Source organism: Trachinotus anak, unplaced genomic scaffold (genome assembly GCF_046630095.1).
Source record: "Trachinotus anak isolate AG129_WGS33_773 ecotype Australia unplaced genomic scaffold, CSIRO_AGI_Tana_v1 ptg000006l, whole genome shotgun sequence".
NCBI classification, from domain to species: Eukaryota; Metazoa; Chordata; class Actinopteri; order Carangiformes; family Carangidae; genus Trachinotus; species Trachinotus anak.
In genome coordinates this window covers 1,036,520-1,064,503 of record NW_027273857.1, presented here as the reverse complement: position 1 = coordinate 1,064,503, position 27,984 = coordinate 1,036,520, and the positions used below count along the sequence as shown (strand labels likewise).

Here is a 27,984-nt window from a genome sequence, read left to right as displayed (position 1 = left end):
CAACAGGAGATCGCTCACCGGTCAGGAAAGAGAAAAGACGAGGATGCAGGGCGGACTCCTGTGATTAGGCAGGAAGAGAGAGAGTCACTAATCGTCCGTTAAAAAACATCCACCACCTTCATCACCTGCAGGGAGGTGCAGTGCAGTGCAGCTCTGATGGAGGTCTCCAGGAGCTTAAGCAGCTCTAAAGCTTTTCAAGACCCTTTAAGTTATTCCTGCTCCGGTGTGAGATCATGAAGTGAGAGCAGTTGGCTGCCAAGACTTTACTCCACAGAGGCTCTTAAGACAGTGTGTGGTGTGTGTGGTGCTTCCAGTCGGTCTGTTCACAGTGTGTGACAACCTGAAACTATTAGCTGTGATGGTTTCCAGCAGACTCAGGACAGAGCTGTTGGTCCAGCCTGGAGTTACACCTGAGCAGGAGATCAGGCTGCAGGAGGAAAACTGATGCAGACAACACCACGTTTGCATCTTTGATCCTGGTAGCAGAGGCTGAGGAACCTCCACCATGCTGCCAGTTAAACTATCATGTATCATTTAACACTATGACCTGTTAATGCAGCCTGATCTCAGAGCACCAGTTCAGTCTGGACCTGCAGACTTCAGTTATACACACTTTATTTTTTCTTTAGCTTTATCGATGTAATGTCTGTATATGTGGAAATACCACAGGAAGTGAGGCCCCTCATGGACATGATGAATTGTGGGTATTGATAGCCCTAGGCATTCAAAAACGTACAGGGGGTGTGAAACTGCAGGTTTTACAAGTCCAGACATTTGAAAAGGACATTTCATTAAACTTCTGGAAACCAGAGGATATTTAATGGTGACCTCTTTCTGTACTTGTAGGTGGAAACATAAGATTAGCCAATAATAATTTATAAATAATGAATTAATAAAATAATACTGCCTCTCTGCTCCTCAAATACACTGCACTAATGACTGCATGTGATGGGGAAGCTGTTACTCATAGTGTTGAACTGTCACCAACTCTGCAGCTCTCTGAGCCTCTTTGTTCTTTTAGCTCAGGGTTTGGTTTGATACCACACAGTGAATTTAATCATGTATCTACTGTAGTTGATGCTTTTCTCCAAATCCAGTTTCCACGATATGAAGCACAGTGTGTGTGCAGGCTGGGAATTGAACCAACAACCTCCTGATCTCAGGACAGTAACACGGCTGTGCGTTGGTTAAAGATCTCCAAAGAAGCGGCTTGTGCTGTGTTAGGAGCATTATGGATTAGTTACAGTCTGCAGGCTGCAATAATTACCACAACAAACAAGAGGCCCCTAAGCCGGGTACTTTTCTGCTCCGCTTCCAGGCTTTTCCAACCTGTAATTAGGATTTTACTCATCTCCTCCTCGGTCTCTCCTTCCTCCTCCCTCCTCCCTCCTTGTATCAAAATCACCTCCTGATTCTCCTCAGCCTCAATTTCCTTCTCCCTCGTTTTACACCTTCCTCCCTCTTCCAGTCCTTTTATTCAACCTCGTCTCCTCTCCATCATTCTCTTCCTTTCGCCTCCTTTCCCGCCTCCTCCTTGTCCTCCTCCTCCTCCCTCCAAGGAACTGAGTGATTTAAGTCGAGGAAAAACAAATCTTGGCGGGGCGAACAGATTGTTGGATGCTTGTTGACCTGTCAAAGCAACAGAATTGTGGCACAGGATTGAAAATCTAAATCTGCATTAGAGGCTTTTGTTGGGCCTGAGGCGAGTCGCTCTGCACGAAGGGGTCTTTATCTCACCGTGGAGAGGAGGGGACGACACACACACACCCCCACACACACGGTACTACAGAGTACTACACACCCTCCCTTCATTTAAAGCCTACACAAAGTCAATGCAATGTCAGTGTCTGCGAGCAGCAGCTTCTTATTGAAGTTGCACTTTCACGTGGTTCCAGCCAGATTTCCTTTACTTCCACACACAATCTGGTTTCAGTTTGATGCTAAATTCAACATAACTCACCACAGCAAAGTTCAAACCTTTCATTTTTCTCAAGTTTTCATGTTGCAGCAGGATGTTGCAACAAACTGCTGGAGGACTCTGCAACTTCTCAGTCCAGTATAATGTAATCTCATCATTTGAACCCAACTATTTATTTAAAGGAAAGTTATGACTTCAATCTTTGATTATAATTATGATCTGAACCCAAATTATGACTTTATCCATACTTTAACCTTATGATTTATACTCAAATCATTCACCTCAGATTCATCTTATTCGTGACTCAGAGTGTAGTAACATACCACTGTCAACACCAGAAACGTTTCAAATATAACTTCAGCAATATGATAAAGTGTTAGATGCCTGCTTTCATCTTTGGTAAGGTTCCTCTGGCAGAGAGCAGAGGTTTCAGACTCTGGACTGTACATTAACGGGGATTCATCTCGTCTGCATGCATTGTTTGTTTGTTTACTTGCTTGTGTCGGTTGTTGTCATATGTGGAAGCTGAAGGGTCGTTGAATCAGGATAATCCCTCCTGTGGTTAATGCCGTGGCCCAGATTGCTGCACAAACCACCATCTAATAGATCAGATCAGTTTCCTAAACTGTGGTTCTCGTCTCCAAACGGGTCGTCTCTTCTTCTCTGGTTGGACTCCTCATATGTCTACGGGTGCCTGAGGAGGGACAAACTTCTGTTTGACTGAATGTCATTATGAAACTGCCTCTGCAACTGCTTTCTTTCATTATTATTATTATTTACTGTCATCACTGCCTCTACTACCACTGCTGCGAGGGCAACTACACCTGCTACCACTCTGCCTCTATTATTACCACCAATGCTACAAGCACGACTACTACTACTACTAATGCCACTATCACTATCACCAGTACTGCTGCCTCTACTGCAACTGCTTCTACCACCACTGATAACAAAGTACTATTATTATACTACTATAACTCTGTTCTCCCTCTGCTGCTCTGTAAAGCCACTCCTGCCTTTTCTTGTGTTTTTGAGACATTTCTTTACAATCAGGTGAAATAAAGGTAAATGGTTCTGGAGGGTGGGACGTCCTGGACACTGTTACTGCAGTCATATGGCTGCAGGGCAACACCCGGGGGATTAATTAAAGTGATGCGTCCCAGAGGCGGTCCTGCTGATCAAATCAGCACAAAGACGCTTCTTAGCAGATTAATAGCTACAACATTAAGCCATTAAAATCTTATCACAGAGTAATCATTTATCAAGGGCTCTATCAAGGAATTCATTCATTCATGACCCATCAAGACCAGCTAAGTCCTGATTAGCATTAGTGGTCAGTCAGGATGACAGTCTGTCCACCAAACCTAATGAGGAAGGACAATAAATATCAGGATTCTCCATCAGTCCTCATTTACACTCATTCTGACATGAACATGATTTTTGGTCTTTTTTTCTTCCCTGATATATCAGCATTATATTCTCTGTATTTATTCAGTCACTGTGATGAGAGATGCTGCATAATGTTTACAGCTCTTATAATACACATGCAGAAATCCTGCATCTTTGCAAAGCTATATCTATCTGATTCACTGAACTCGTCAACATGTGTTTGTTGTAGGAATTTAACCTTCGGCTGTTGCAGGGTTTGAAACTAACTGTGGCATTTATTTATATTTATTTACTGTTTCAGGGATCGAGACTGGGAGTGTTGTGAGGATTCATTTGAATGTTACAGCCTGAACCTTTGACTGGTTTAAAACTCTGGGATTGCAGCGATTAAAAAGATAAAGATACTTTATTAATTCAAACTGCTGCAGCAGTTGCAGGATTAAAACTTTGAAATGTTAACTGAGTTAGGACCATTACAATTAATTAACATTTAATTTTGATATTTACATTCTGACTGTTGAAGGAATAGAATTTTTTGTAGCTGCACAGTTTGAAACTTTACTGTTTGGTGTTGTTGAGACGTTGACACAGTTTGAACCTTTGAATCTTACTTATATTTAACCTCCGACTGATGCAGAACATGAACCTTTACCTGTTGCATTAACTGAGCTGGAACCATTGGGACTTTTACCACTACAATAAATGAATAATGCAATAACAGAAGACCTGGAGTTCCACGTCACGAGTTACTGAGGGGATGTGGGTGGTGGCTGTGGGAGGTAGGGGGCTGCCACAGCCACAAAACACACCTTACAGTCACTTTTGTGTGGCTTTGATCTGAGATGACTTTTATAGTCCTGAAGAATGCACAACGAAAATATCTCACTGTACATCTCTGCAGTTCCCTTCCGCTCTCTTCTTAACCTACAGTTCAACTGTAGCAGGCTTTGTTCATTCTGAAAACCAATGTGAGACACAATTGAAAACTTGGCAACAGCATGGCAGATACATAGTAACTCAATCTGGACTGGCTGCTTTAAACTCTATCTTAGGCAAGGTGGCTTTTGTAAACCGTCAGACAATGGAGAGCTCTGTTGAAGGCACAGAGGTTGATTTTCACCTTTTAAGTCAGGACACCAGATACCTGCCTTTTCACTCTGCTTAGTTTGAGGACAAACTTTCTTTCTCAAGGCCTTTTTGAACATGAGCACAGGACGAAACATGACACAGGGTCAGCGAGCGCGCTCCACTCATAGCTCAGAAAATATTTAAATCGCTCAAGAATTCTCAGGCAATATTGCTTCTGTCTGAAGTTTTTTCAAAAGCGGATTAGGACATTGTGTATGTCGCCCCAAAAGATCACTGCAAAAACATCCAGCCCTGTAATTTGATCAGGGTAAATACTCCGCGCTGTTCAGAACGGGTCAGATGTGTAACCACAAGGCCACGAGATTAAAACGCCACTTTAAAGCACTGGTGCACTTCAAAAAATGTCTTCAATAATTTCATTTTTATTTAGTCTTTTTTCTGCCTGTGAGATAAAGTTACCCTTCTCCACTCAACCTGTTGTATTTCTTTCATAACTGCTTCCTGACAAAAAGAGAAACTGAGCGCTTTACTGCAGAAATGTGAGGTTCACCCTTTAGAACCAGACAAGACCTCAAACCACAGAGATGTTGAAAAAATTCAAAAATACTCAACTAGATGGTCAAATTCAACAAGTACTTAAAACACTTCACTGCTTTTTCAGCGCTCACTTCAGTTTTTCTGTGAGACAGATCGACAGTTATATATAAAAACCAGGTTACAGTTTCAAGCTGGACATGACTCTGTGTGACCCGTGTCTCCTGATCCATCCGTCCCTGTGAGTTCAAACCAAAAGACATAACTGATGTGCCCATAAACCTCAGCAGATTTCAGACGACAGCATCTTCAAAGACCTCCTCTACTTTTCATCAGCCCTTCCCTCTTTCTCTAAATCCTTTACAATAACACACACAGCACACCGCACATCAGTCAAATGGGCCATTTTCTACAACAAGACACTGGATAGTGGAGAGCAGCTTACCCAGAGAGCGGATGTTTATTTTCACAGTTAGCCTGTGGTGCTGAAGGAGGCCCTCTGACACTTGAGAGAGGCAGCAGCCATCAAGTACTGAGCAGTGTGAGGGGGTGGAGGCGTCCAGGTACCTGGTGACCTCTGTGCTGCAGGTGCTGAAGATGAGCATCTGGAAAAGAAGAAAGTCCAGGAGTTTCAGAAAGAGTAGGAAAGCTGAGGAAGATCATGTGATGTGGCTGAAAGCTCCTACTAAATGGACTTTATGAGAGATGTGAAGATGTCAAGTAGAAAGGGACTTAAGATGAGCATGTTGGGACGATTGGGCAGGAACTGATATGTGACTCATGAGGAACCTTTTCCTGTTGTTCCAGCTCCATGTTTTAATTCTCCTGTGTTTCATCTGAAGTGTTGATCTCCATCAGAAGATATATCTGTGGTTTTAAGATCCAAAAACCATCTCAGTGTAGTTCTACATCTCCTCTCTCAGGCTCCAACTGGCCTGTTGAAAGCCCTTCATAAATAAATGTAAGTTACTGGAACTTCACTTCAGCTCTGCAGCCTCTGTGGGTGGTGCAGAAATGAGGGCGTGACCCCAGCTGACCCCTCAGATGTTCCACTGGAGAAACATCAGTCTGCATCGCTATCCAGCTGATTGACGGCGTGTCCGTCTCCACCCAGGCTGTTTTCACAAAAGCTCATCCCTGAATGCAGAGAGCTGTGGAGGTGCTCAGTTCATTACGGGAGGCTTGTTTCAGCAGTGGATGTTTCCAGAGCACCTCAGTGAAGCAGGATTAGTGAAGAGCTGCTTCAGTGCTGCAGAACAGACACATGCAGATGGAGACGCACACACATCCACAGACACAGACACACTCATCAGGCATCCCAAGAGCAGCGGTGTCTGTGACAGGTTAGTGGGACCAGCGACATGGTGCTAATCAGCTTTATCTGTGCCACTAAAACCAATCTGTGGGGATCAGACGTGCCAGCTGTCTGCACTACAGGACGAGTATTGCAGGGTTTCATATCACACAGCTCCAGGCAGGAGTTATGATTCCAGTGAGTCACTGTGACCAGCAGTGAGGGACGTCTGGCAGCCGTGGTCCTACCACTCGGCCGCTTCGGTGGAATTACCTGCAATCGCTGCTGTGAAAGGCTCAGGTGAGTGAGTCCTCAGATCCGTCAATCACAGTAAAGTGGGACTCTGATGGAGTGATGACAGCGGCTGCTGCCCGCCCGCCTCCCCGGCTCCTGTAATCTGTTGGTGGATTAAACGATTCATTAGCTGATTAGCGTAAATCGATTAACAGCGCAAATGAAAACAAAAGGGAGCTCTTCAGGGGAGGAAACTAAATGGCCCCGGGCAAAAACACAAACAACTTGTGCACAGTCTTAACCCAGATTCTGCTTCGTCAAGGTTTGATTTAGATCGAAGGAGCGGGAAGATTGAGAGCAGTGGTTTAAAGCTGCAATTAAAGGATGGAGAATTACAGGATAATTCCAGTTCAGTAAACAAGGGTGTTATTACAGTTTTGCTCATCGTTCCTATCAGTCACATACATGAGTCATCCAGTGTCTTTCTCCAAACATCTGCTGAAGATTTTCTTTTATGTTTCTAAAGTGGATTAAAGGAGAAACTAAACCATTTTTATACTGGATTAGTTTTCTCCTCAAACAATATGAATTTTAATTCTTGTTGTATGTTTTGTATGAATCATGTCTGGTTGTATATATGTGTGTATATATGTACTTTATATCTGCGCTGATATATGTAACATGACTGATGGACAAAGAAACCAGAAACACCAGCTCAGACCTCGACATAGGAAAGACAGCAGAAACCTGGCGTGGATCAGGACTGATAATGGTCAAAAATGACCCTTTAAGCCTTTAAAATAAAAGCCTCTGCAGATTTGAAGAGTTGTTTGCAGCTGTGGCTCCCACAGCCACAGGGTTCACCCATCAGCCTCCGAACGACAGGAAAACAAAGTCAGAACCACGTCTTTGATGTCGCCAAAACCCTCATGTTCTCTCCATGTTCAGACACAGCTTCATTCACCACTGCAGCGTATCACTGCTCGCCAGCGACGTAAACACCCGGCCGCCGCCTCTCTGAACATTTGCTAATGACTCCCATCCAGTGCCGCGGCGGTGAGGGGGGTTCAGGAAGAGTTCAAGCCACACGTTTGCCACATGTTTGGAGCAACCTCGGCCCCAACAATTCCCCCACCCCCCCCGCTCCATCAAACCATCACTTCCTCATCAAAAGTCCTCTTTGAGAGCTCAGAGATGGTGTGGTGGTGAAGGTCCTGGAATCTGGGACCACATGTGTCCTGGTTCCCACAGGAGCCTTCGTACCTCAGTCTGCACAAAGACTCAAGTACCTGAAGTAGCACCCCCCCTCCCCCCGCCTTTCTACAGCCTGAATACAAAAACCCTGCGAGCATGTGACGGAGGGACAAACACAGAAGGTACCAACACATTGATCATCTTCACAGTCGTCTCCAACCAACACAAATCTCAGCGCTTTATCTGGGAGCAGCAGCGGATGATGTTCTGACAGTGGACTGAGGATCCACCTGCAGGACTCCCATGATGCTCGATGCCTTCAGGATGGAACAGGAAACACAAACCTCAGGATTTAGGCCTTTATTTGTCATCTTAGACTTATTTCATGTGCTACTGTCATTTCAGCACTGGGCCATAATATATGATCATTTCGTCCAAATAAATTCAAGATATCAGTCAAACTGAGTCAAATCACAGAGGGATGAATGAACGAGTAAAAACAATGAAGCCAAAACCTGGAGCATCTGTATTATGATTATTATCATATCTGTTTGTTCTGAGGCTTCACTGCAGCTGCACGATGTGTGAATTATGAAGTCCATCTATGGGATCTGTGACAGAGCTTTTACACATAATGTGATTGGGGCTTTGATGGACTCACTAAACCATGAGTACATGTCGTTGAGGGGTTAAGGAAAATGAACTGTACAGAACCACTATAAAAACAATTCCTCTTTGCCTGCTGTGAGCAGGGCGTTAGAAAAACATCTCGCCTTCATTCATCCAAAGCTGCGGTCGATTTCCTGTGAGGGTTGACCGCCATGTTGGAGCGCAGAGAGTGAGAGGAGGAGGGAGACAGGCTCAGACGAGGTGATGTGCTGGATCAAGGAGATCCAATTTGTCTTTCACACTGTGAGGTTGAGTGAGCGACGCAGCTGGACTCCGTTAGCGTTAGCGGCCTTAAACAGAGCTGTGATTTTCCCCTCAACGACACAAAGGGCTGCACAGGAGAAGGATCAGTGCTCTCAGACAGACCGTGGTGCTTTTTGTGTCTACTCACTTTCAGCTCAGATGGGTTTGAAACGCTGCAGCTCTGAACGCTGCACGTGCCTTCAAAGACGACAACACATCAACAACAAACTTCACATGCAAACAGCACTTTGGTTGTTTTATATGACGACACTGGAGACGCACAAAGCAAAAAGATGATTTCAAAGAGTGAGGATGGAAAGTGACGGATGATGATTTGACAGAGGAGCTGTGCATCCTTACAGCTCAATTTACAAATTCAATTGTGTTTTTCCACTAACTTCCTCCTCTGACCCACAACAGTTACACAGCTTTTATTTGGGTTCAGTTTAGACTTGCTTGTTCTTCTTTTGCATGAGGGTGTGGGGGGCTGGGGTCAAATAAAAATCTTTTTTTATCTTTTTTTACAGTTAGATTAACAAATGTAAAAATTTGAGGAGGTGGAGAAGCTGCTGTGTTGGCACAGAGAAGTCCTTCATCTGCTTGTTGGAGTAAACACTCCTCCGTCAGCCATCATGAATCAGTGCAGCATCTACAAACATGCGTAAAGGTGTGTTTCAACATGACTCCTCACTCGTTCCTGTCAGGCGACTTAACATCTGCTGCACAGCAAATAAACAGTTACCAACACAGTTCAGTTCATTCAGGCTGAGAGAGAACTGCACAATAGAGTTACAACACAACTGTGACGCACTAAAAAATATCCAGTGATTGAGCAACAGCACTGACGAGACAGGTTTACTGTAAACTGTGGACTGGCAGGGTCAGCTCACTGCAGTGACACATCAACTTACCAACATCTGAAGTTTTTTACATGCTTGAGTCTGGCTTCACAGAACGTTTAAACGTCACTGTTCACAGCAGAGTTTGACGTCAGGGGGTAAGAAGAGGGAGCTCTGACTTTCTGTCCTGCAGAAACTGATGTTTTTAATGCAGACAGCAACAGTTAGAGTGGTTCCACATCTTTGACTCAGTCTGAATGTGCTTGTGTGTGTCAGATGCTGAACAAGTGGTTTTCTGTGAGCAGCAAGTGTTCCAGGGAAAGACAGGTGCATCATAAACAACCCAAACCTCCACCAGCTGCACCGAGCGCCGTGGTCACCTGACACACACACGGCCAGTGAACATGCAGAGTATGAGTCCGGAGACCATCCTCGCTGGACAACAGCCTTTGTTGTTTGCTCAAACACTTCAGAAACCCAGCGGATCTTCCTGCTGTGATGGAGGGAGCTCCTCCAGAGGAGGAGAACGTCTCAGAACGTCTTAGAGACCAGGCTGAGGTGGATGTTGGGTGTATGAGGAGGGATCACTGTTGTATCTCACCTCCTACAACCAACTGTTTTTTATAAATTATGTTCTGGCCAGACAGGAAACGAATTGAACTGAATGAACAGTGGTCCAGACGAACCCTGGATCTTGTGGTTATGTGGTATGGGACCATCACCACATCTTCCCCTAACCTGAGCCAAGCAGCTGAAATGACCTGAACCAAACCGAACCTGTGCTCTTCTGAATAATTTCTCAAACAGCTGTTTATGTTCCTCGTTTGGTTTGGAAGACTCGTTGCAACTGAAACCTTTGAATCTGGAGTCTCTGGCTTCACAGCCGTCTGGTACTCCAACTAGAACGTCCTGAATCTTTCTGTCCAGATTCACTGCAGAGATCTAACAACCAAACAAAGACTGGATCTGAGTTTTCATCCAGCAGTTAAAGAGCTGTGGTGCTTTTCACTGGTTCTGCAGCTCTGTGGTTGTTTTTTAGTATTTGTTCATTATATCTGCTGCTTTTGCACTGATGTGACTCGACATTGGTCACCTGAGTTTACCTCTGATTAGTCTGATCACTTTCTCTCCCTCCATCCCTTCCTGTCTCCCCCTCCTTCTCACCACACCCCTCCCTCACCTTTTTCTTTCCTCTGCTCTTTCTACTTTTCTCCTTTCTCCTTCTCTCTTTTCCCGCCTCCTTACTCCTCCTCCTCTCCTTCTTCTCAGCCCCACCTCCCTCCCTCTGTACCAGATGGACACATTGCCCCCCCACCCCCCCTCCCGACCCTGCATTGTCTCACTGGACTCTTTACAGAGATAAGCCTTGCGGATTTCTACGCACGCCAACCTCATGAACTTGACCCCTGGACAAATTCATCAAAGGAAAAGCCTCCTTGTTGACCCCCCCCCCCCCCCCACCCAACCCCTCCTTGGTCCCCCTCCTCTTCACAAACACAACACTCATCTCCACTCCTCATTATATTCAGCTTTTCATTGATTTTGCTTCATTGATTTTATTTGGATTTTTAAAATCAAAATGTCTCCAGTGAAAACACAGAACACACACTGTGTATTTCAACCTCCCTCCGGTCTCTCTCCTTCACAGTTACTGTTCCAGCTGAGACAGTCACTGTAAACTGAAGCTCTTTTTATACCTTTTACAGTTAAAAGGTTTAAAGCCTCTCATCTGCATCTGAGCTGTTGTGACTCTCCAGTGACAGCGGACACCAACCTACACCTGAGTCCTTGTGCTTTTTATTGTTGCTCCTTTTTTATTTGTTTTCTAGTGTGAAACATTGACTCACTGGCTGCTTCAGAGCTGTAAAACATGCTGGAACACTGACTTTTTACAGCAGATTAGAGCTTTAGAAAATTGTTGCTGTTGTCCATTAAAGTATAACAGTCCTAATATGTCCCACTCTGATTATTAGAATGAAACTGCAGCAACAATGTGCTTATAATAAACCTTATAATGCCTGAAGTCTGTGGCTGACATACACACTGTGTTTGATGGAGCTTTGTTAAAAACAACAGTGTTAATGTCAAACTGGGATTAAAGGAGTTGAAGGTTAGAACATGAGTTTTATGCTCATGTGATGTAAACAGACTTTCAAGATTTTAACATTTAACAGATGAGCTGCTGAGTTTTTATTGTTGTGAATAAATAAACAGGAATTTCAGTATTGATCAGTATTGATGATCTAACAGTCACTTGTCATGTAAGTGAAATTAGAGCCACACCTCCAAACTACACCCACCCCCACCCCTACCTCAAACATGATACACTACCCCCCCTGCACCCTTCTATTTATCTAATGAACACCATATGTTGGGTTAAGAACTGTAAGGGCTGAGGTGAGGAGGAGGAGGAAGAGGAGGAGGAGGAGGAGGTGAACCATGGGAAGGAGGAAGAGGAGATAGAGATGGAGGGGGATCAAAGGAGGAGAAGATAAAGAAAAGAAGGAGGGAGGAGGAAGAGAGGAGGAAGAGAGGAGGAGGAGGAGAAGAAGAATGTAATGAAAAGGAGGAAGGAGAGTAAGGTGGAGAAGAGGAGGTGCAGAGGAGCAGGAAGAGGAAAGAAGGAGGGAGGGAGAGGTGAGACAGAGGAGAAGAGGAAGATGGATGTGAGAAGAAACCACAGACAGGGACCAGGATGTGAACCTGGTCTCTGTTGTGAACCTAGTCTCTGATGTGAACCTAGTCTCTGATGTGAACCTAGTCTCTGATGTGAACCTGGTCTCTGTTGTGAACCTAGTCTCTGATGTGAACCTAGTCTCTGATGTGAACCTGGTCTCTGGATGTGAACCTGGTCTCTGTTGTGAACCTAGTCTCTGATGTGAACCTAGTCTCTGATGTGAACCTGGTCTCTGTTGTGAACCTGGTCTCTGATGTGAACCTGGTCTCTGATGTGAACCTGGACTCTGGATGTGAACCTGGTCTCTGATGTGAACCTGGTCTCTGGATGTGAACCTGGTCTCTGTTGTGAACCTAGTCTCTGATGTGAACCTAGTCTCTGATGTGAACCTGGTCTCTGTTGTGAACCTGGTCTCTGATGTGAACCTGGTCTCTGATGTGAACCTGGACTCTGGATGTGAACCTGGTCTCTGATGTGAACCTGGTCTCTGGATGTGAACCTGGACTCTGGATGTGAACCTGGTCTCTGATGTGAACCTGGTCTCTGGATGTGAACCTGGACTCTGGATGTGAACCTGGACTCTGGATGTGAACCTGGACTCTGGATGTGAACCTGGTTCAGCAGTGATTTGAAACAGGTCTGAAACACACAGAGAGATATCTCATATCTTCTACCTGAACGGTGGTTACAGCACATCCATTTAGTCTACTCATTTAAAGCCTGTTGCCTGACACACCTCCACTCACGCCACGGCGCCCCGAACTCTGCCTCACAGGCTTAGTGAATGTAAATCTGAAGGAATCCCATTAGGCTTTGAGAAAGTCTAGACTCTGACTGTGCAGCTTGGGCCTGAAACGCTGGTGTTTTATGGCCCTGGACCTGCTCCATTTCTGCACAGCATAAACACTGATTAGCAGCCTAAATCCCCTGGAAATGTTACAGTTTGTTGAGACACGCAGTAAATCCTGCCGCTGAGCTGTGTGATCCAGCTCTGTGTGGAGCGATGTGAGAAACCTGCTGGCTGTGACTGTGAAAGACAAAAGATGTGGGTTATCTGGCACAGCTGGACTGTCTGTCCAAACTATCAAACCCTCTAACTGAAGCTGAAAACTGGAAGCAGACGAGACTCTAAGCCAAAGTCCCCAGTTATTAGTTATTCTCAGAAACTTTAATCAGGAGAAATAAAACTGCTTCTGCTGAGAATAAATTATATTTTTGTGAATGATGGGAAAAAAAATACAAAGTTACTAAAAACGTGTGTTCAAAGATGTGATGTAGAGGCCAGAGAAGAGGATCTGATGGCATCATGACAGCTGTTTGATATTTGTTTGGACTGCAGCATATTTTTCATGTCATGTGATCAATGCTCAACATGATCAGCTGTTGTGATGCTGAAACAAGAAAACTCCACAGTCATGTTTGATCCACGGTACAGAGAAAGTAAGATCCATTATCTCCTGTTCACCCGCTGATCCCAACCCCCTGATACGAGCCACAGGAGTGTGTCCTGACACAGCCCCCCCCCCCCCCCCAGCAGCAGTACCAGACCTCGGCTGTCATAGATACAAACAACAGAAACTACTACTGTCACATGGGAATCGAACACCGCTCTCCTGGTCACATTCATCCATCCACCCCAACCTCCTCCTGACCTGGACTCTGTCGCTCTATAAACTACGTCACCGCACTTTCTCATCACTACGACCACTAGATGTTGCCTAGCAACAAAACCTAACTATCCAATCTCATTCATCTCACTCATTTTCCTTTTCCATTAACCATATATGTTTCGTCTTTCACCAGTTTGAAGCGACTGTCTCCTCCTTTACAAAGAGTTAAATCAGGCTGGAAAGTTACATAACTACTCGCTGCCACATTTCAGTGACCAACTGTAAATGTTAGTGAAGTTGAGGTTACTTCCTGAAAATGGCCTCATAGCATCAGCAGGAAGTGTGTTGAAAGTAATTTAACTCAACAGAAGCCTCAGTGCTGATTCACATGACCACCAAGGAACGAAAAAGGAAGGACTGGAGTTTTGGGTTTTTTTTTTAAACAGTGACATCTCTCAAAAACACTTCTAGGAACACAGGACTGTCAAAACTGTGGAAAGAACAGACACCTTCTCCTCCGCTGCTGTGTCCTCACTCCATTTCTCACATAATCCTCAACGTCATCTGAGGGGAACAAAGTGAAGCAACTGCAGATCTTGGCGGACTAATTGCACGTAGCCTAAAACCTTGTCAGCGACGTTGTTAAAAGTGATCCATGGGGTGAGTCGTGGCAAAAGCCGGCCCTTCCCTGTGCCGGGCCAGGCGAAGCTGAGACTGAGGCCCAGACGTGCTGTTCGAAATTGGCCCGTCCGGTTTTAAGAGGTGCTGGATGACGGGCTGTAACAGAAGGAATTCCTGCTGCAGCTGCCCACCAGTCAAGAGGGAACCAGGCCCTCTCAAGTCCACCTCAACCCCCCAACAAGGCTCCCAGCCCTTCACTTAATCCCCTCTCTCAGACCCTGACGCCCAAACCTCAAAGCTGAACCCAGTGTCCTTCAGTGCCAGCGTCGCTCCTGCCTTTCCTCTTCCCACTTCAAACCGCTGCGTTAACTCTTAAACACTAAACTCCTCGACCACTGCTGATTTGATTGAGTGGGAAGTCGTGTGAGACAAGTGGCCTCAACGGCGCTCCTTTCAACCTCACAGTAAAATGAAAAATGACCTTTCCACCTTGTCAGAGAATTCGCTGTTCAAGAGGAAATGCAGGACACGCATAAATTCTTTTCATTCTCTAATGTTCAATCACAATCTCAGTGTTTACTCTTTGAAAAACAATGTTTTTGAGGTTGTTTCATTCTTATCTAGTCATTTCTGCCCAGATTTGAGTCCCAAGTTATAAGGTAAGATGAAAGCATCAATAAATGATATGTAGTTTTATTGTTTGAGAATGTTTCCATTTATCACCTGTGAAAAACCTGTAACATGTTTATAACATGTGGAGGAACATTAGAATTTCACATGTGACTCTGAGATAATTTCCTTTGTCATTATTGGTCACAAAATATGAATCTAACATGTTCTGTTTTCTAAAATAGAATAATAATTAAAGGTCCCATATTTCAAACTTTTTATTTCAAGTTAAGAAGAGTGAAGATACATTTTCAGTTTTAAGAACCAAAAACCATCTCAGTGTAGTTTTACATCTCCTCTCTCAGGCTTCTCTCTGGAGCTCTAGTGACAACAGGTCAGTCAGCCAATCAGAAGAGAGGATCTGATTGGCTGACTGATTTCTCAGTGATCTAATAAAAATACAACAGATTTCAGGTAAAACACTCAGAGAAACCAAATCCTGCAAGGTTGGAAAATAAATCCAGCGACCAACTGAGGGCAGTCACTGCTTTGGGGACTCGATTACAGACCAGAGATTTCTAAGAATTAAATTTTTAGAGTGTTGTTTTAACCACATCAGGTTAAACGAAACAGAACTCAGTTGAAATGTTGTTTTGATGTGACTCCAGCTTCCTTTGCAACCACAAAAACCTCCATTAACATTTAATCCTTTCTTAAAAGTTTTTGCTCGCTCTTCGTCCATTCCGGCAGCTTGGACCCTTGTATCTGTGCTCTGCAGCTGGGATTGTAATCTAGCCCTGCACTCAGAGCTGACCTGCATAACAGCATCAGCTAAATGCTTAAAGAGCAAAATGTCAACCACATCCAGCTCTGACAAACTGGAGCTCCCGGGCATCCACACGCCCTGCGGAAACCTGCTCTGTTTACAGTGTTAGGTTTACAACATCCAAGGCCAAAAAATACTTGACATTCTTATCTTGGACGTTTGTATCCTCATTTGGGGGAAGCTGAGTGTATCTGCATCTCCACACCACCTCATCATTTCTGCCTGGGCCCAAACACATGTTTCCCTTTTAAAGTCACTTCGGAGCGGAACATTTGTACGTCTAGCATCAACATTTTGACAGGCTGCTCTGTGAATCTTTGCCAGCCGTCCTGGGAGGCGCGGTAGAAGCACCGTCAGCCCTCCGCCGGCCAACTCCCGCATGACGAGGAGAGGTCACAGAGGGTCGTGGGTAAAATAAGCACAGGGAGAGGTCTCTATTCCCGTAAAAAATGATCATAAAGAGGGAATAAGAACACATAAAAATCCAGTGTAAACACACGGATGTGGGAGGCAGATCCAGTGTCGGGGGCCGGACTCTTTTTGTCATGTGCCGCCTCAGCTCTTAACCTTAAGACTGAGGTCACTTCAGCTACTTTTCTTTCTATTCACTTATGGAGTGGCTTTTTATACTTTATTATACTTTACTTCATCTGTAAGAGACCAAAGTGAAGCTCTGAAGTTTGCTTTCTAGGTGGCCTATCTCCTAATGTGGAGAATTGTGTTTCTATTGAATATGAGGTGATTCAGGAGTTTTAAAAACTAACATTGACATTTAGCTCATTTCCTCTTTTCACTTCATGGCACTAGTTTGTTTTATTTTTTTATGTTTTGAAAAATAAAGCTCATCAGTATAATTATGAACAGTATATAGAACTTTTTCATTTTCATATGGAGGAGGTGCCTCTGTTGTTGTTCTCACTCTTTCTATGATAGAAGAGTCTAATCACATCTTCATGTTAATGTCTGAGACCAGCCGTCAGTCGTCCTGTGGACAGAGCAGTGGAAGGTCAAAGGTTAAAGAGCTGGACACCATCAATCCACCAACACACACACACACATACACACACACATACTGGACACTGTCATCCATCCTCTGATCCCACACACACACACACACACACACAGAAATGTGCAAAAACACACACACACACACACCACTATCGGCAGACATCTACACACACAGCCTGGATGGTCTTATCTAACACACACAAACACACTGCAGATTCATTCACCCCACAAACACACACACACACACACCCTGGATGCTCTTATCTGATGTTCACACACATGCTCCCACACCTCGTGTGGGCTTCTGAAAGCGGTCTGCAAACACACTCATGTGCAGGACAGAGAAGGACAGCGTCGGCACATGAAGAGCTGCAGCGAGGTCACAGGGTCAAGCAGAGGTGGAGCGGGCTGGGAAAGGTCCAGAGATCAGGAGCGATAACACCGCCCCCAATATGGGCTGATCTGCCCCTTCGATACAGCCCAACGCCCAGGTCAGCCCTCTCAGGTTACTCGCTCAGGCTTGTTTGGACACCCCCACCTCCTCCCCACATAGCCTTGGACGTGGACTTGAGTGTTGTCCAGACATGAAAGATGGAGCAGCAGCGGAGGAAACTGCTGGTTTTGAAATGTGACACCGTGGTGTCTGTATTTTATGGCATTTAAAAGGAATCGTAAAGTTTAAAAATGCTGGATTATTGTGTAAAGAACCAGTTTTCTTCAGAGTTTATAGGATGTTTTTTCTTTTTTACTGAGCACAGAACATGACAGCACTGTTCTTGATCATGTCTTCTTCTTCTCTGACCTCTGACCTTGTGAACTTTTTGACTCACGTTTTTGAACACTGTTCTTTAGTAAACCAGTTCCAGGAGAAAAGCCTCACCAAGGCGTACAGAACACAGGAACATGAACTCAGCCTTGAATGTCTGTTGCTACTATTTAAGAGGTAAGGAGTGTCTATTGCAGTGACTAACTAAACCAGCACTTTAGGACTGATGGACCTTCATTATTTTCTCTGTTTTTACTAAACCTTTGAGTTAATTTCTGAAATTCTAGCAAAATAAAATGTGTATTTTTCCATCAAGTACTTTTACATAAATATGCTCTAAAGCATGAGACAGGATGACAGTTAATGGAGCAGCAGGAACTGATACATCAGGGCATCAGAGCTGAGTGTGAAAACCTTTTTGCGTTTCTTGACTTTTTCAACTGATGATTTTTTCTCAGTCCACAGAGAAATGCTCACAGCCTGTATTCAGAAACGATTAAATATTTGCAGATCTCTGGCTCTGCTGCTGCAGGACAGTTCACAGTAAACGGGAGCAATGGTCAGCTCTGTGTTTCTACATCTCATGGTCCTGACGGGATGAAAAGCTGCTGGTGATGTTTGATACGAGTCCAGGTGTCAGGCTGCAGGACACTGCATCAGTGGGAATTCATACGGACAGCAGGACGATAGTAGGAGTTGTTTCTGCTTTCTGAGGGTTTTGCTGATATTCTAATCTACATGCGCAGCAAGACACTAAGAAGGAAACCATTGTTTTTCAAATCAGTGGGACTCAAGGCTTTTTGCAAAAATACTTCTCCCAATCACAAGGTCACTCAGCCCTGCAACCACTTCTCACAACTGCAGAGCAGAAACAATAGAAAATCTACCCAGATTCACTGATGCAGTTCATTTTAAGCCTGTTTACAACCGAGCTGTAAACAGGGCCACCAAAGCCTAAGTCTCCAGTTGTTTACTTCAGCGGATCTCAACCATTTTGGCTTAAAACAAATCAATGTCTACTTGTGACCCATTGTCAAACATCTGTGGGTTATGATCAGGTCAAGCAAAATGTTTTAGAAACCTGAAGAGGGGAAATTATCCAGAAACCCCCATGAAATAAGCAAACGTTTCTGTCCTGTCACTGTGTGATAAAATGTGATTTTTGTCTCATTTCAGGATCGATGTTTGCTCAAAGTGACCTGGTCTTTACGATTAAGAGTCTGCAACATATTTCAGGATGTTTCAGTCTGGACCAAACAAGCGTCCCTGGAGCCATGCAGGTCGTATGGATCAAATCTGAGGGAGGACACAGTGCAACAGGAGCCGTCGTGATCGACACCACTTTTTCCACAACTCATATATGTGTTTCCATTATACTGGTGCCCTGGATTCAATAACTGACAGAATGACTTGATAAGATGAAGACTCATGCGGTTATTATCACCTGAGGCGCTGCAGCTGATGTAATGTATATGTTGTTGTGGTATACACAGTGTCTGACGTGTGGAGGAGACTCTTTCATCCCTGCAGCTTTCATATCATATGTCACAAAGCTCAGTCTAAGCCGCTGCAGTGATAAGGTCAAACAGCAGCTTATCGCCGCTCTAAAAAAATGCTGCCATGACCTTTACACTTGGCGCACAAAGCCACCAATCAGGAAGCTCCTGGCCTCACTTCTCCCTCTGGGTGAATGACGCGACGGGGGCGGGCTGCCGGCCAGACATCGATGACATGTCAGAGCGGCGTGTTGCAGACGGGATGGAGGGCCGCTTGTCATCAAATGCATCTATCTGAGAGAGGGGACGAGAGGGCCGGTGGCCTGGCACTGAAGTTCAAAGTGGCCCCGTGTGATTGTGATTCATCACTACCGCGGCGTGGGAACAGAGGAGAAAGATGAGGGGAGAGGAAAAACAAAGGAAACCTACTGACCTTTACCTCCACACACACACACACACACACACATCTTCCTAACACATCCACTGTCCCAGAGACTCATTCATAAACACCTGCATCAGCACAGCTGTCCTGAGCTCTGTCAGCATCTTCAGAGGCTGAAATGTTCATTACACTAATCATCATTAAACCAGCGCACACAACAAACAACGTACTACTGTGGGGGGGTCACTGAATCATCCAGAATCCTCTTCTGTGGACGATGAATATCCTTTCCAATAGCTTTTAATAGCAGCTCTGTCCATCACACTTTAGTCTACACCACAGTTTTGACTGGATGATATCTTCATCTTTGCCACGAGCTGCGGGAAAAGACCCACAGACGTAAATCTGCCGAGGACAACGTCAAAGAAGAAGAAACACAGCTCATTATTTGATGTTTTTGTCTGACTGTGTTAGAGCCATCCAATATGGCCGCTCTGAAGTCAGGAATGTGTATCGCTTTGATTCTTATTACAATCTTTTCTCAGCTCAGGGTCCCACTGGCTCATTTCCTCAAGCCCAGATGGATAGGAATTCCAGCCTGTCTCTGCAGACGCATGCACACGTCAAAGCACCAAACCGTGCCGTCGAGCGGCGTGGAGCTCGGCCGCCGGCGCAAACGGCCGCCCCAGCTTTCACCTATATCGAGGTTTAATGAAAGTTGGGATGGATGTCAGGGGGGGTTCAGAGGAAATGCCTTGATCTGCGAGGCCTGTGCTGAATTATGGGCTGGGGTCGGACGCATCTGGAGCCTGAAACAGACACATTTCCCCGCCTGAGACTGCACGCGGCCAACTTCTGCAGACATCCAGGTGGACGGATGATGGTGATGCCGGTTCCTCTCTCCTTACACAAACATGTGTGCGCCGCTTTATTGGATGACATTTTTCAGACAGAGATTCCTCTGGAAGGCTGGAATGCAGAGGAAGTCTATTGCACGCTTCGGCCAGAGTGAGACAGACAGAGCTGCTAACAGGGCAGATAAAGTGCACATGATCTTTACTGAGACAAATAAAACCTGTGATGATGTTCCAGGCATCGCTGCAAGTTGTGTACATATAAAATGTCTTTATTTAGAAATGGGAACACATGATTCAGCAGTGAAGCTCTTTTATTGGAAACACTCAGGAGGAAAAAAAATGAATTTCCCACTCATGAGTGCTTGTGGTTGGTTTGAAACTCTGAGGCATTTCATGAGAAGTCAAACACGCTCAGTACTTCCTCATTTCAGATTTCTGTTGGAAACTTGAATCTAATAACTGAGACGTTATTGCTGTTAATTATCTCCATATTAACATTCTCAGTCTTTGTCTGAGCTGCAGTTCATCTTTTCTCCCCTCATCATATTTCTGCGCTTCCTTGCAGCTATTTAAAGGTTATATGTCATCTGTTGGCAAAGTGCTATGACCTTTGACCTTATCAAGCTTTACTACAATTTGCTTGTAACTACGTCAATTTAGGAATTCAAGCTTATTTTTCAGTTACTCTCCGAATCATTTAAGATGACTGCAGCTGTGATTATCCAACAGTGAACTCAGTCAGGTCCTCAAACAGAGAGGAAGAGGAACACACAACAATATGGAAATGAAAAAACATGGTTCTTATCAAGTCAATTTCATCTGGAAATTGAGTCTTTCCAGCCTTTTTTCTTCAACAGGAAAAAAAACCTAACTCAGCAGTAAAATTTACACTTTTCTCCAAAACAAACTGAGATGTTTCAAGTGTTTTCTTCACTCAAGCAACTGCTTCTCTCTCTTCTTGTCTGAAAGAACAGAACTTTCTTGAGGCAAGTTGATTTGCACTGGAACAATTTGAAGGATTGTGTCTCCACCGACAGCTCGCTTCACTTTCTTTAAGAAAACACCCATCAGGGCAGAGTTTATCTGATCAGGGAAAGAGAGCGTCGACTGTTTGTCAGTAGATTCTGAAACGACCCACGTCTGTCAGCTACTTTAATGGATAAAAGAACTAGTTAGTTAAGTTGTATTGGCCACCTGAGGGCAGAGCAGAACACAACACTGACATGTGATCGGTCTTTAAGTTGATGATGATCAAACAGATTCCAGTTGACACATCCAGCAGGTACAGAGCCACATGATGGTTCAGCTGTAACACATCTCTCCTCTTCAGCTGAAGCCTCAGAGAAAAACCAGCCAACAAAATGCCGTCGCTCAGCAGAGTTTCCCTCACTTTTCAGTTCAGGTGAGGACAAGTGCTCCTGATAACTGTCAAAACACACAAATCATCACACACACACACCTGGAGATGATATTCCCTCCTTCTAGAACAACCATCCCCCGCCTAAATACGATCACACACACACACACGCCCTCCCTCTCGTCTCACGTTCCTCCTCCAGTCGTGTTACAGTGAAAACAAAGACTAGAAATATAATTGATCTCATGGCAGCCAATCAGCTGCCACCTGAACAGAAGCTGATCCTGAAACATGGCCGCCCGGGAGCAGAGCAGGCGCCAGTCAGAGGCGGGCTGGGGGCTAGTCAGGGGGTACTGCTTCAGTGTCTTGCCCATGGGCACTTTGACAAGATTTCTGGCTGCTGTGGGGCCGTACATCATTGTACCTGCGACCTCTGACCTTTAGGCCGATGAGATGGAGACACCAAGCATCACACTGAGAGGAAGCACCTGAGGCACCTGAACTGGCGACACTGAGTGAGTCTGTGGGTGTGAACTGCAGAAGCAGTTTAAAGCTCCAGGACATGATGATGGAAACATGTCCACAGTCCAGTGAAAGACCAGCAGTCACAGGAAGTGGTTTATTTCCCAATCATTTTGAAAAACTACGTGTATATCATATAATCAGCACATGATGATGCAACACAAGTGCTGTGATACATTTCACTGTGTCATGTTGTGTCACTGCTATGTACTGCGCTACTGTTTTTCTTTTACATCCAGAGATATTTCTTCTTAATTCCTGTTTTCTACAGTCTGTGCAGGGACACCATGGTGTGTTTAAAGTTGGGAATCCAGACAAAATGAAGTGATAATGATGAATGAAGAATAAACACAGATTTAAGTGGACTGTGCTTTTCTTTCAAGGAATTCCTCCTGGAGTTATCAGCAATTTACTTCAACTTTCTAGATGGGAGGATGTCTTGTCTTTTCAGTGGTTTATGTATAACAGTGTCTTTTAATGGGCAAATCAGTTAACAATAAAAACTAACTAACCAACTAACTACAATAACTAACTCCTGCATAGTAACTGCACCTACCTGCCCCCACCTCTCCAGGCTAATGGTTAGCGATATGTAGCATTAATATTTAAACATATCCAAATTTTGACAAGGCTTGATTAAAAATTTATCCAGTGTGGCTTGTAGGAAAATGTGGAGCACTGAGCAGAGTCGTATCGAGAACAATCAGCAGCTCAGACATGAATCTACGGTCACAGAACGGAGGGAAAGATAATTCTGACTCTGCTCCCTCTTGTCTCTTGTCATGAAGTAAAATACACGTCCCTGCACCTCCACCCATCCCTTCAGCTTCTCTTCTTTCCTCTCACATTTGTGCATCATACTTGACCACAGCAGGGTCACAGGGATATTTCGTTACACCCGCTGACCCCTGACCTCTCTGCGATTAGTTACTTGTAATGGTCACGCAGGATACAAGCGCGAGCGAACGGCATGGAATCAGAAGGAAATGTCGACTTCAGGCAGCCACAAGTTTCTAAAGAAGTTTCTAAATATTTAGTGAGAGTGATGTCCAGAACGAACCCACACACACACACCCTTCTCAGTGATGGATGAGACAACAGCCATGTGATACACCGCCCCCCCAACATGGGACAGTGGCCTGGGGTCCACATGCCAAACCACACACCACCAGTGAAGTCAAATATTCCCCCTCCAGCAAAGATTTGTCAGAATCACAAACTCTCATGACATTAAAATACTTGCAATGACACGAGGACGTCAGTGGGGGCACAAATATTTACTCTTGAAAAAAGAAAAAACTGAAATGATTTTTCTGACGCCTGCACTGCTCACGCCGCCGCCCAGAGACGCTGGCTCACATTAGAACATGAATGACCTCCAGTCCTTTGACCTCTCAGGACGTCTTTTTTATTGGTCAACCCAGAATCAATAAAGTACTTATTTCTGTGCACAAGATGCAGAAATCTTTCATTTCAATCAAGTTTTAAGGACGGACAGAGTGAAACTCTTTCTTTTTGTTTCTTTCAGTCTCATCTGACTCTTTTTCCCAACATGAATCTGCAGATATATTCGAAATTGTGAGCACAGTTTTATTAAGCTGAGGAAATGAACACACTGAACTTTCATCTGTGTTTCTTTGACGTCCTCTGTTAGATTGTGACTTGTACAAATCCAAGTGAGGAAAAAAGGAGACAGAGAAAAGGGAGGAGGAAGGGAATATGGAGAAGGAGAGGGGGAGGAAAAGAGGAGGGTAAGTTGATAAAGGGAGAGGAGGAGGAACAGGGGCAGACACAGAGGAAGAGGAGGCAGTGGAAGAAGAGTGAGAAGTACAAGAAGAGAAGGGAGAAGATAGATGAGGGAGGAGGAGGAGCAGAGGAGGATGAAGAAACAGAAGGGGTGGGGTTGTGTCACCTGTGAGGAGGGAGAGGGCAGAGAGAGAAGGAGGGTCAAGGTCAGAGGTCAGAGACAGTCTTCATGTCAGTGAACAGAGACCCGCAGAGTGAAGTGTGTAACAATCGTGTCTGTGTGTGTGTGTGTGTGGTGGGGGTGGTGGGTGCATGGAGGTAATTTATACACCTGTAAGCAGCAGAGCATCCGGGGTCACGCTGCTATTTGTGTTGTTGTCTTAGAAACATCACCACACAATGACGCCCATTTATGTCCCCACAACCCCCTCCATACACACACACACACGCACGCACGCACGCACACACACACACACACAGACACACACACACACACACACACACGCACACACACACACGCACACACACACACACACACACACACAGACAACTCCATACACTGATGAAGATTATGTGATATGATCAAAAGCTCCAGAGCAGCCGCTAAATGGACTTTATGTTGAGATTCTTTTTCTACATTATTATACAGTATTTGTATAGATACATATATACATATATACATATATACATATACATATGTATACTGACACTGCACCACTGTACAAACATCATCTCTAGTTTGATGTCTCAAGTTTAACATGTGCTTCTACTGTCCTGTGTTCACTGAGCTGCTCTCATCAGAGCAGACTCAAGTATAATCCTGTGTAAATAAAGGTTGATAAAGGTTCATTCATGAATTCATGAATAACACTGCAGTTTCCTATGCGACATATTTTCCCCTTTACGTCTGTTTAATAGAAAACAAATCTTGAGTGATTCATTTCATATTTGATGATTTTTGCAAAACAAACTAAAAGCTGCATTAGTTTATTATCCCTGTCGACACATACAACATCTTATATATAAGTATTATATAGCTATATTTTCAAAAACATATTTTGCACAGTAGTCCATAGCATATGTATGTTCATGTGTGGCCAGTTTCAGATTTTCATCTGTTATTTTTGAAGACTCATTTGTGGCTGATATTGATTTATTTTTTAATAAGGAACCCTTTAAAGACACATTTTAATTCTGTTTGCAGACAGAGATTAAAGAATCTAATTCAAATTCCCAGGATGCACTAGAGGTCAAGTTCAGAGGTCTGATATGTAATTTAGATTTCAGGTTCAATGTCTATCCTAATAAAACTGGTGGGGGGGGGGTATTTTTGGCCCACAGCTGGTTACTGACCTCTAGTGGCCGAAGCTGCTGATGGTCATGTTTCTCTGCCACATGTCAGAAATGGTTTTTCTGTCTGAACCCAACTCGCTGTCTCGTGTGATTTCATGCACTCGTCCTCTCCTCCGCTGAGGTCCACGAGCGTTGTGCCAAATTACTCCAGTGTGAGTTCAAACCGTGACACAAGCTTGGGTCAACTTTAATTCAGCCTCAAACCAAAGCTCCTCTAAACTGCAGAACATCTGAAACAGGTGATCAACCTGCAGAAGAGCTGGATCACACTGGACTGTGAGTTTATCCAGATGAAAATACTTTATGGTTTCAGAGCTCTCTGCTTTCCCTGCCTGCTACATCCATCACATCTGGTGATGGAGCTGCTGCAGGACAAATAATCCTGTCGCAGCTCCGTCTGCAGGGATGCACCGATCTCACTCATCTGCCCCACATACCAGCCATGTTGTCACATTAACAGAGAGACATATGTCCACTCCAGAGGAAGATTCAGTACAGATGACCCAAACATGGGTTGCATGACACAACCCATGTTTTTGTACAAAGACATCTAACGACACACTGATTTGCTTCTGGCAGATTAATAGAAACATGAACAGTTCATACTTCACAACCATGAGGATGGAGAGGAAAGATGTCAACATCGACGGATCATCCACAGTTTTAAAATCCTGTCTCATAGTATCATAAAGTCTTCTGCAATTTATTTGTCCTTTGATAAACCTTCAAACACATGGATCCATCTCTGAACCTGGACCTTCTGCTCCATCTCTCTCATGTGACCCTGACCCACAGCAGCTCCAGTGCTGCTTCAATCTGAATGTGACCTTCAGCTGCTCCCCTCAATAAATCGCACTCAGATAATAGACACATCACATCAATCTCACGTCTTTCATGTGTGGGCCCATGACACTGAAATAAGGCAGAGGACACCCGGTGTTAATAAATCCACAGGCGGGTTTAGCTGTGGGGGCCCTGAGCCTCCCATGAACCCCCCTCCACCAGTGACAAAGAACGGAAACTGCCCTGCTGCTGCAGATCCAGCGATTCCCAACGCCGGAGCACAATGGAGCCAAACCTGCCTTCATCCCTGGGCTCTAATCTCCTTTCTTTTCCTCCTTCCCTCCATCTCCCTCCCTCTGTCCCTCATTCACAGCCTGGGTCCGGATGAATGACAGCCCACCATGCGGTGCGGTGGCACAATGGTGCTAATAACATGGCAGTGTCCCCGCTCCTCCTGGTTCTGATAAAATGGCTGCTGATTGAAGGGTTTGAGTGAATGCTCTGTGCACAGATCTAATTAAAACACAAAGCAGCAATTACTGCAGTTCTGTATGTGACAAATGAACAGTTAGACCCTTCAGGGAGACAACACTCATACACAGAGGTACGTGCCTCAGACAGAGGTAGGACATGGGGTGTTTTTACAAGCAGACCTGAATTTAGTGCTACATGGAGAAGGTAGACACAAGTGACAGCCCAGTGGTTCCCAAAGTAAGGTCTGGGGAACCTGCAGGGGTCTTATGTCGAGTTTCATGAATGACAACTTCATTTGTCATGACCTCACAGCGGGCAGTTTCCCGCCACAAAACAAAAAAAAAACATCTAATGTATAAAATGTCAATTATCTGAAACCCAAAGATGAAAGAGCAGCAAAACCTCAAACCACAGAAGTTCAAATCTCCACAAACCTCAGTGAGGCAGAGAGAACTGATTTTAAACTCAGGTGGTGAACAGTGGAAACGTCATCTGTCACAATGACCGTTCACAAGGTGCAGAAGACTTTGCTCATCTTTCCAGATGCAGATGCACGGAGCACAAGTACAGCTTTTGTTTTAATGAGTGACACATGTCAACATGAGCAAGAAGAAATGACCTCGTTTGACCACAGCGCCTGGTGCAAGAAATCTTTTCAGCTGTGGGGAAACAAACTCCTCAAGCTGATTATTCTAATGACAGTGCAGGTTGGAGTTAATGAGACGGCTTTTGAAGAAGTGTCCTATCACATCAGGGTAAAGACGGGGAATCGTGTGATTCTTCAGTTTAAGTGAAAACATCACTATGTCTGATTACTGAAACAGTCACTGTGGACATGAAACTAATCTCTGCTGCAGGAAGGAATGGCCTGAAGGGCACAAACAGTCACCACTTAAACACAGGCCTCATCTGAAGGAGCTGGAGTTAAAGAATCACCACAGAGACCAATGTGAACCAAACCCAGTGAGAACAGGGCGATGGGACTGGTCAGATGTGACGGGACCTCCACGAGGGGACCCCACTCTGCACTTGACATTCATCTCCTCTCAGATCACTTGAGTGTGACTTTCCCTTGGCTCTGCGCAGCGTGGAGCCTGCAAGTCCTCGACGACGGCGCTGACATGCATTGTTGGTGTGTCACTGGGTTTTGGAGAGGGCCACGTGCGTCCAGTCGGCTGAGACAAGTGCTTCCATACATGATGTCAGACATGAGAACGGACGGTCTCCAGAGCAAAACACACTCCCATCTGCAGGGCTTCAGGGGCACAAAGAGACTTATCTGAGAATCAGCTCAGGGACCGTTAGAGCCGGCTGCTTTATGCGCTTTGTGCAGAGAATGACGTCTTCGCATTCTCCAAAAGCAACAGGAATTTACATTTTCAGCATCCTCTGTGGCTGATGTTCTTATACAGAACAATTTGTGCAGGTTGAGTGCTTGAGAGCCTTGCTCAAGGACACTTGAGCAGGAAAAATACACAATGGCTGAAGCATTTG

At 44.7% G+C, this 27,984-nt stretch overlaps 1 protein-coding gene across 5 annotated transcripts in view; it reads right to left on the bottom strand.

Annotated features, from left to right (window-relative positions):
- Positions 1-27,984, bottom strand: part of LOC139622405 (ras-related protein ralB-B-like) — a 159,415-nt gene that overhangs the window by 55,849 nt on the left and 75,582 nt on the right. For 3 of the 5 annotated variants that reach the window (XM_071479720.1, XM_071479717.1, XM_071479723.1), the window contains exons 6-7: positions 6,498-6,621; positions 5,376-5,535 (exon numbers count right to left, since the gene is read on the bottom strand). The exons of 1 other annotated variant lie outside the window; for it this stretch is intronic. The gene's annotated coding sequence lies outside the window, so the exon portion shown is untranslated. The remainder of the gene's footprint in view (positions 1-5,375; positions 5,536-6,497; positions 6,622-27,984) is intronic. One more of the 5 variants, XM_071479718.1, reaches the window with a different exon arrangement.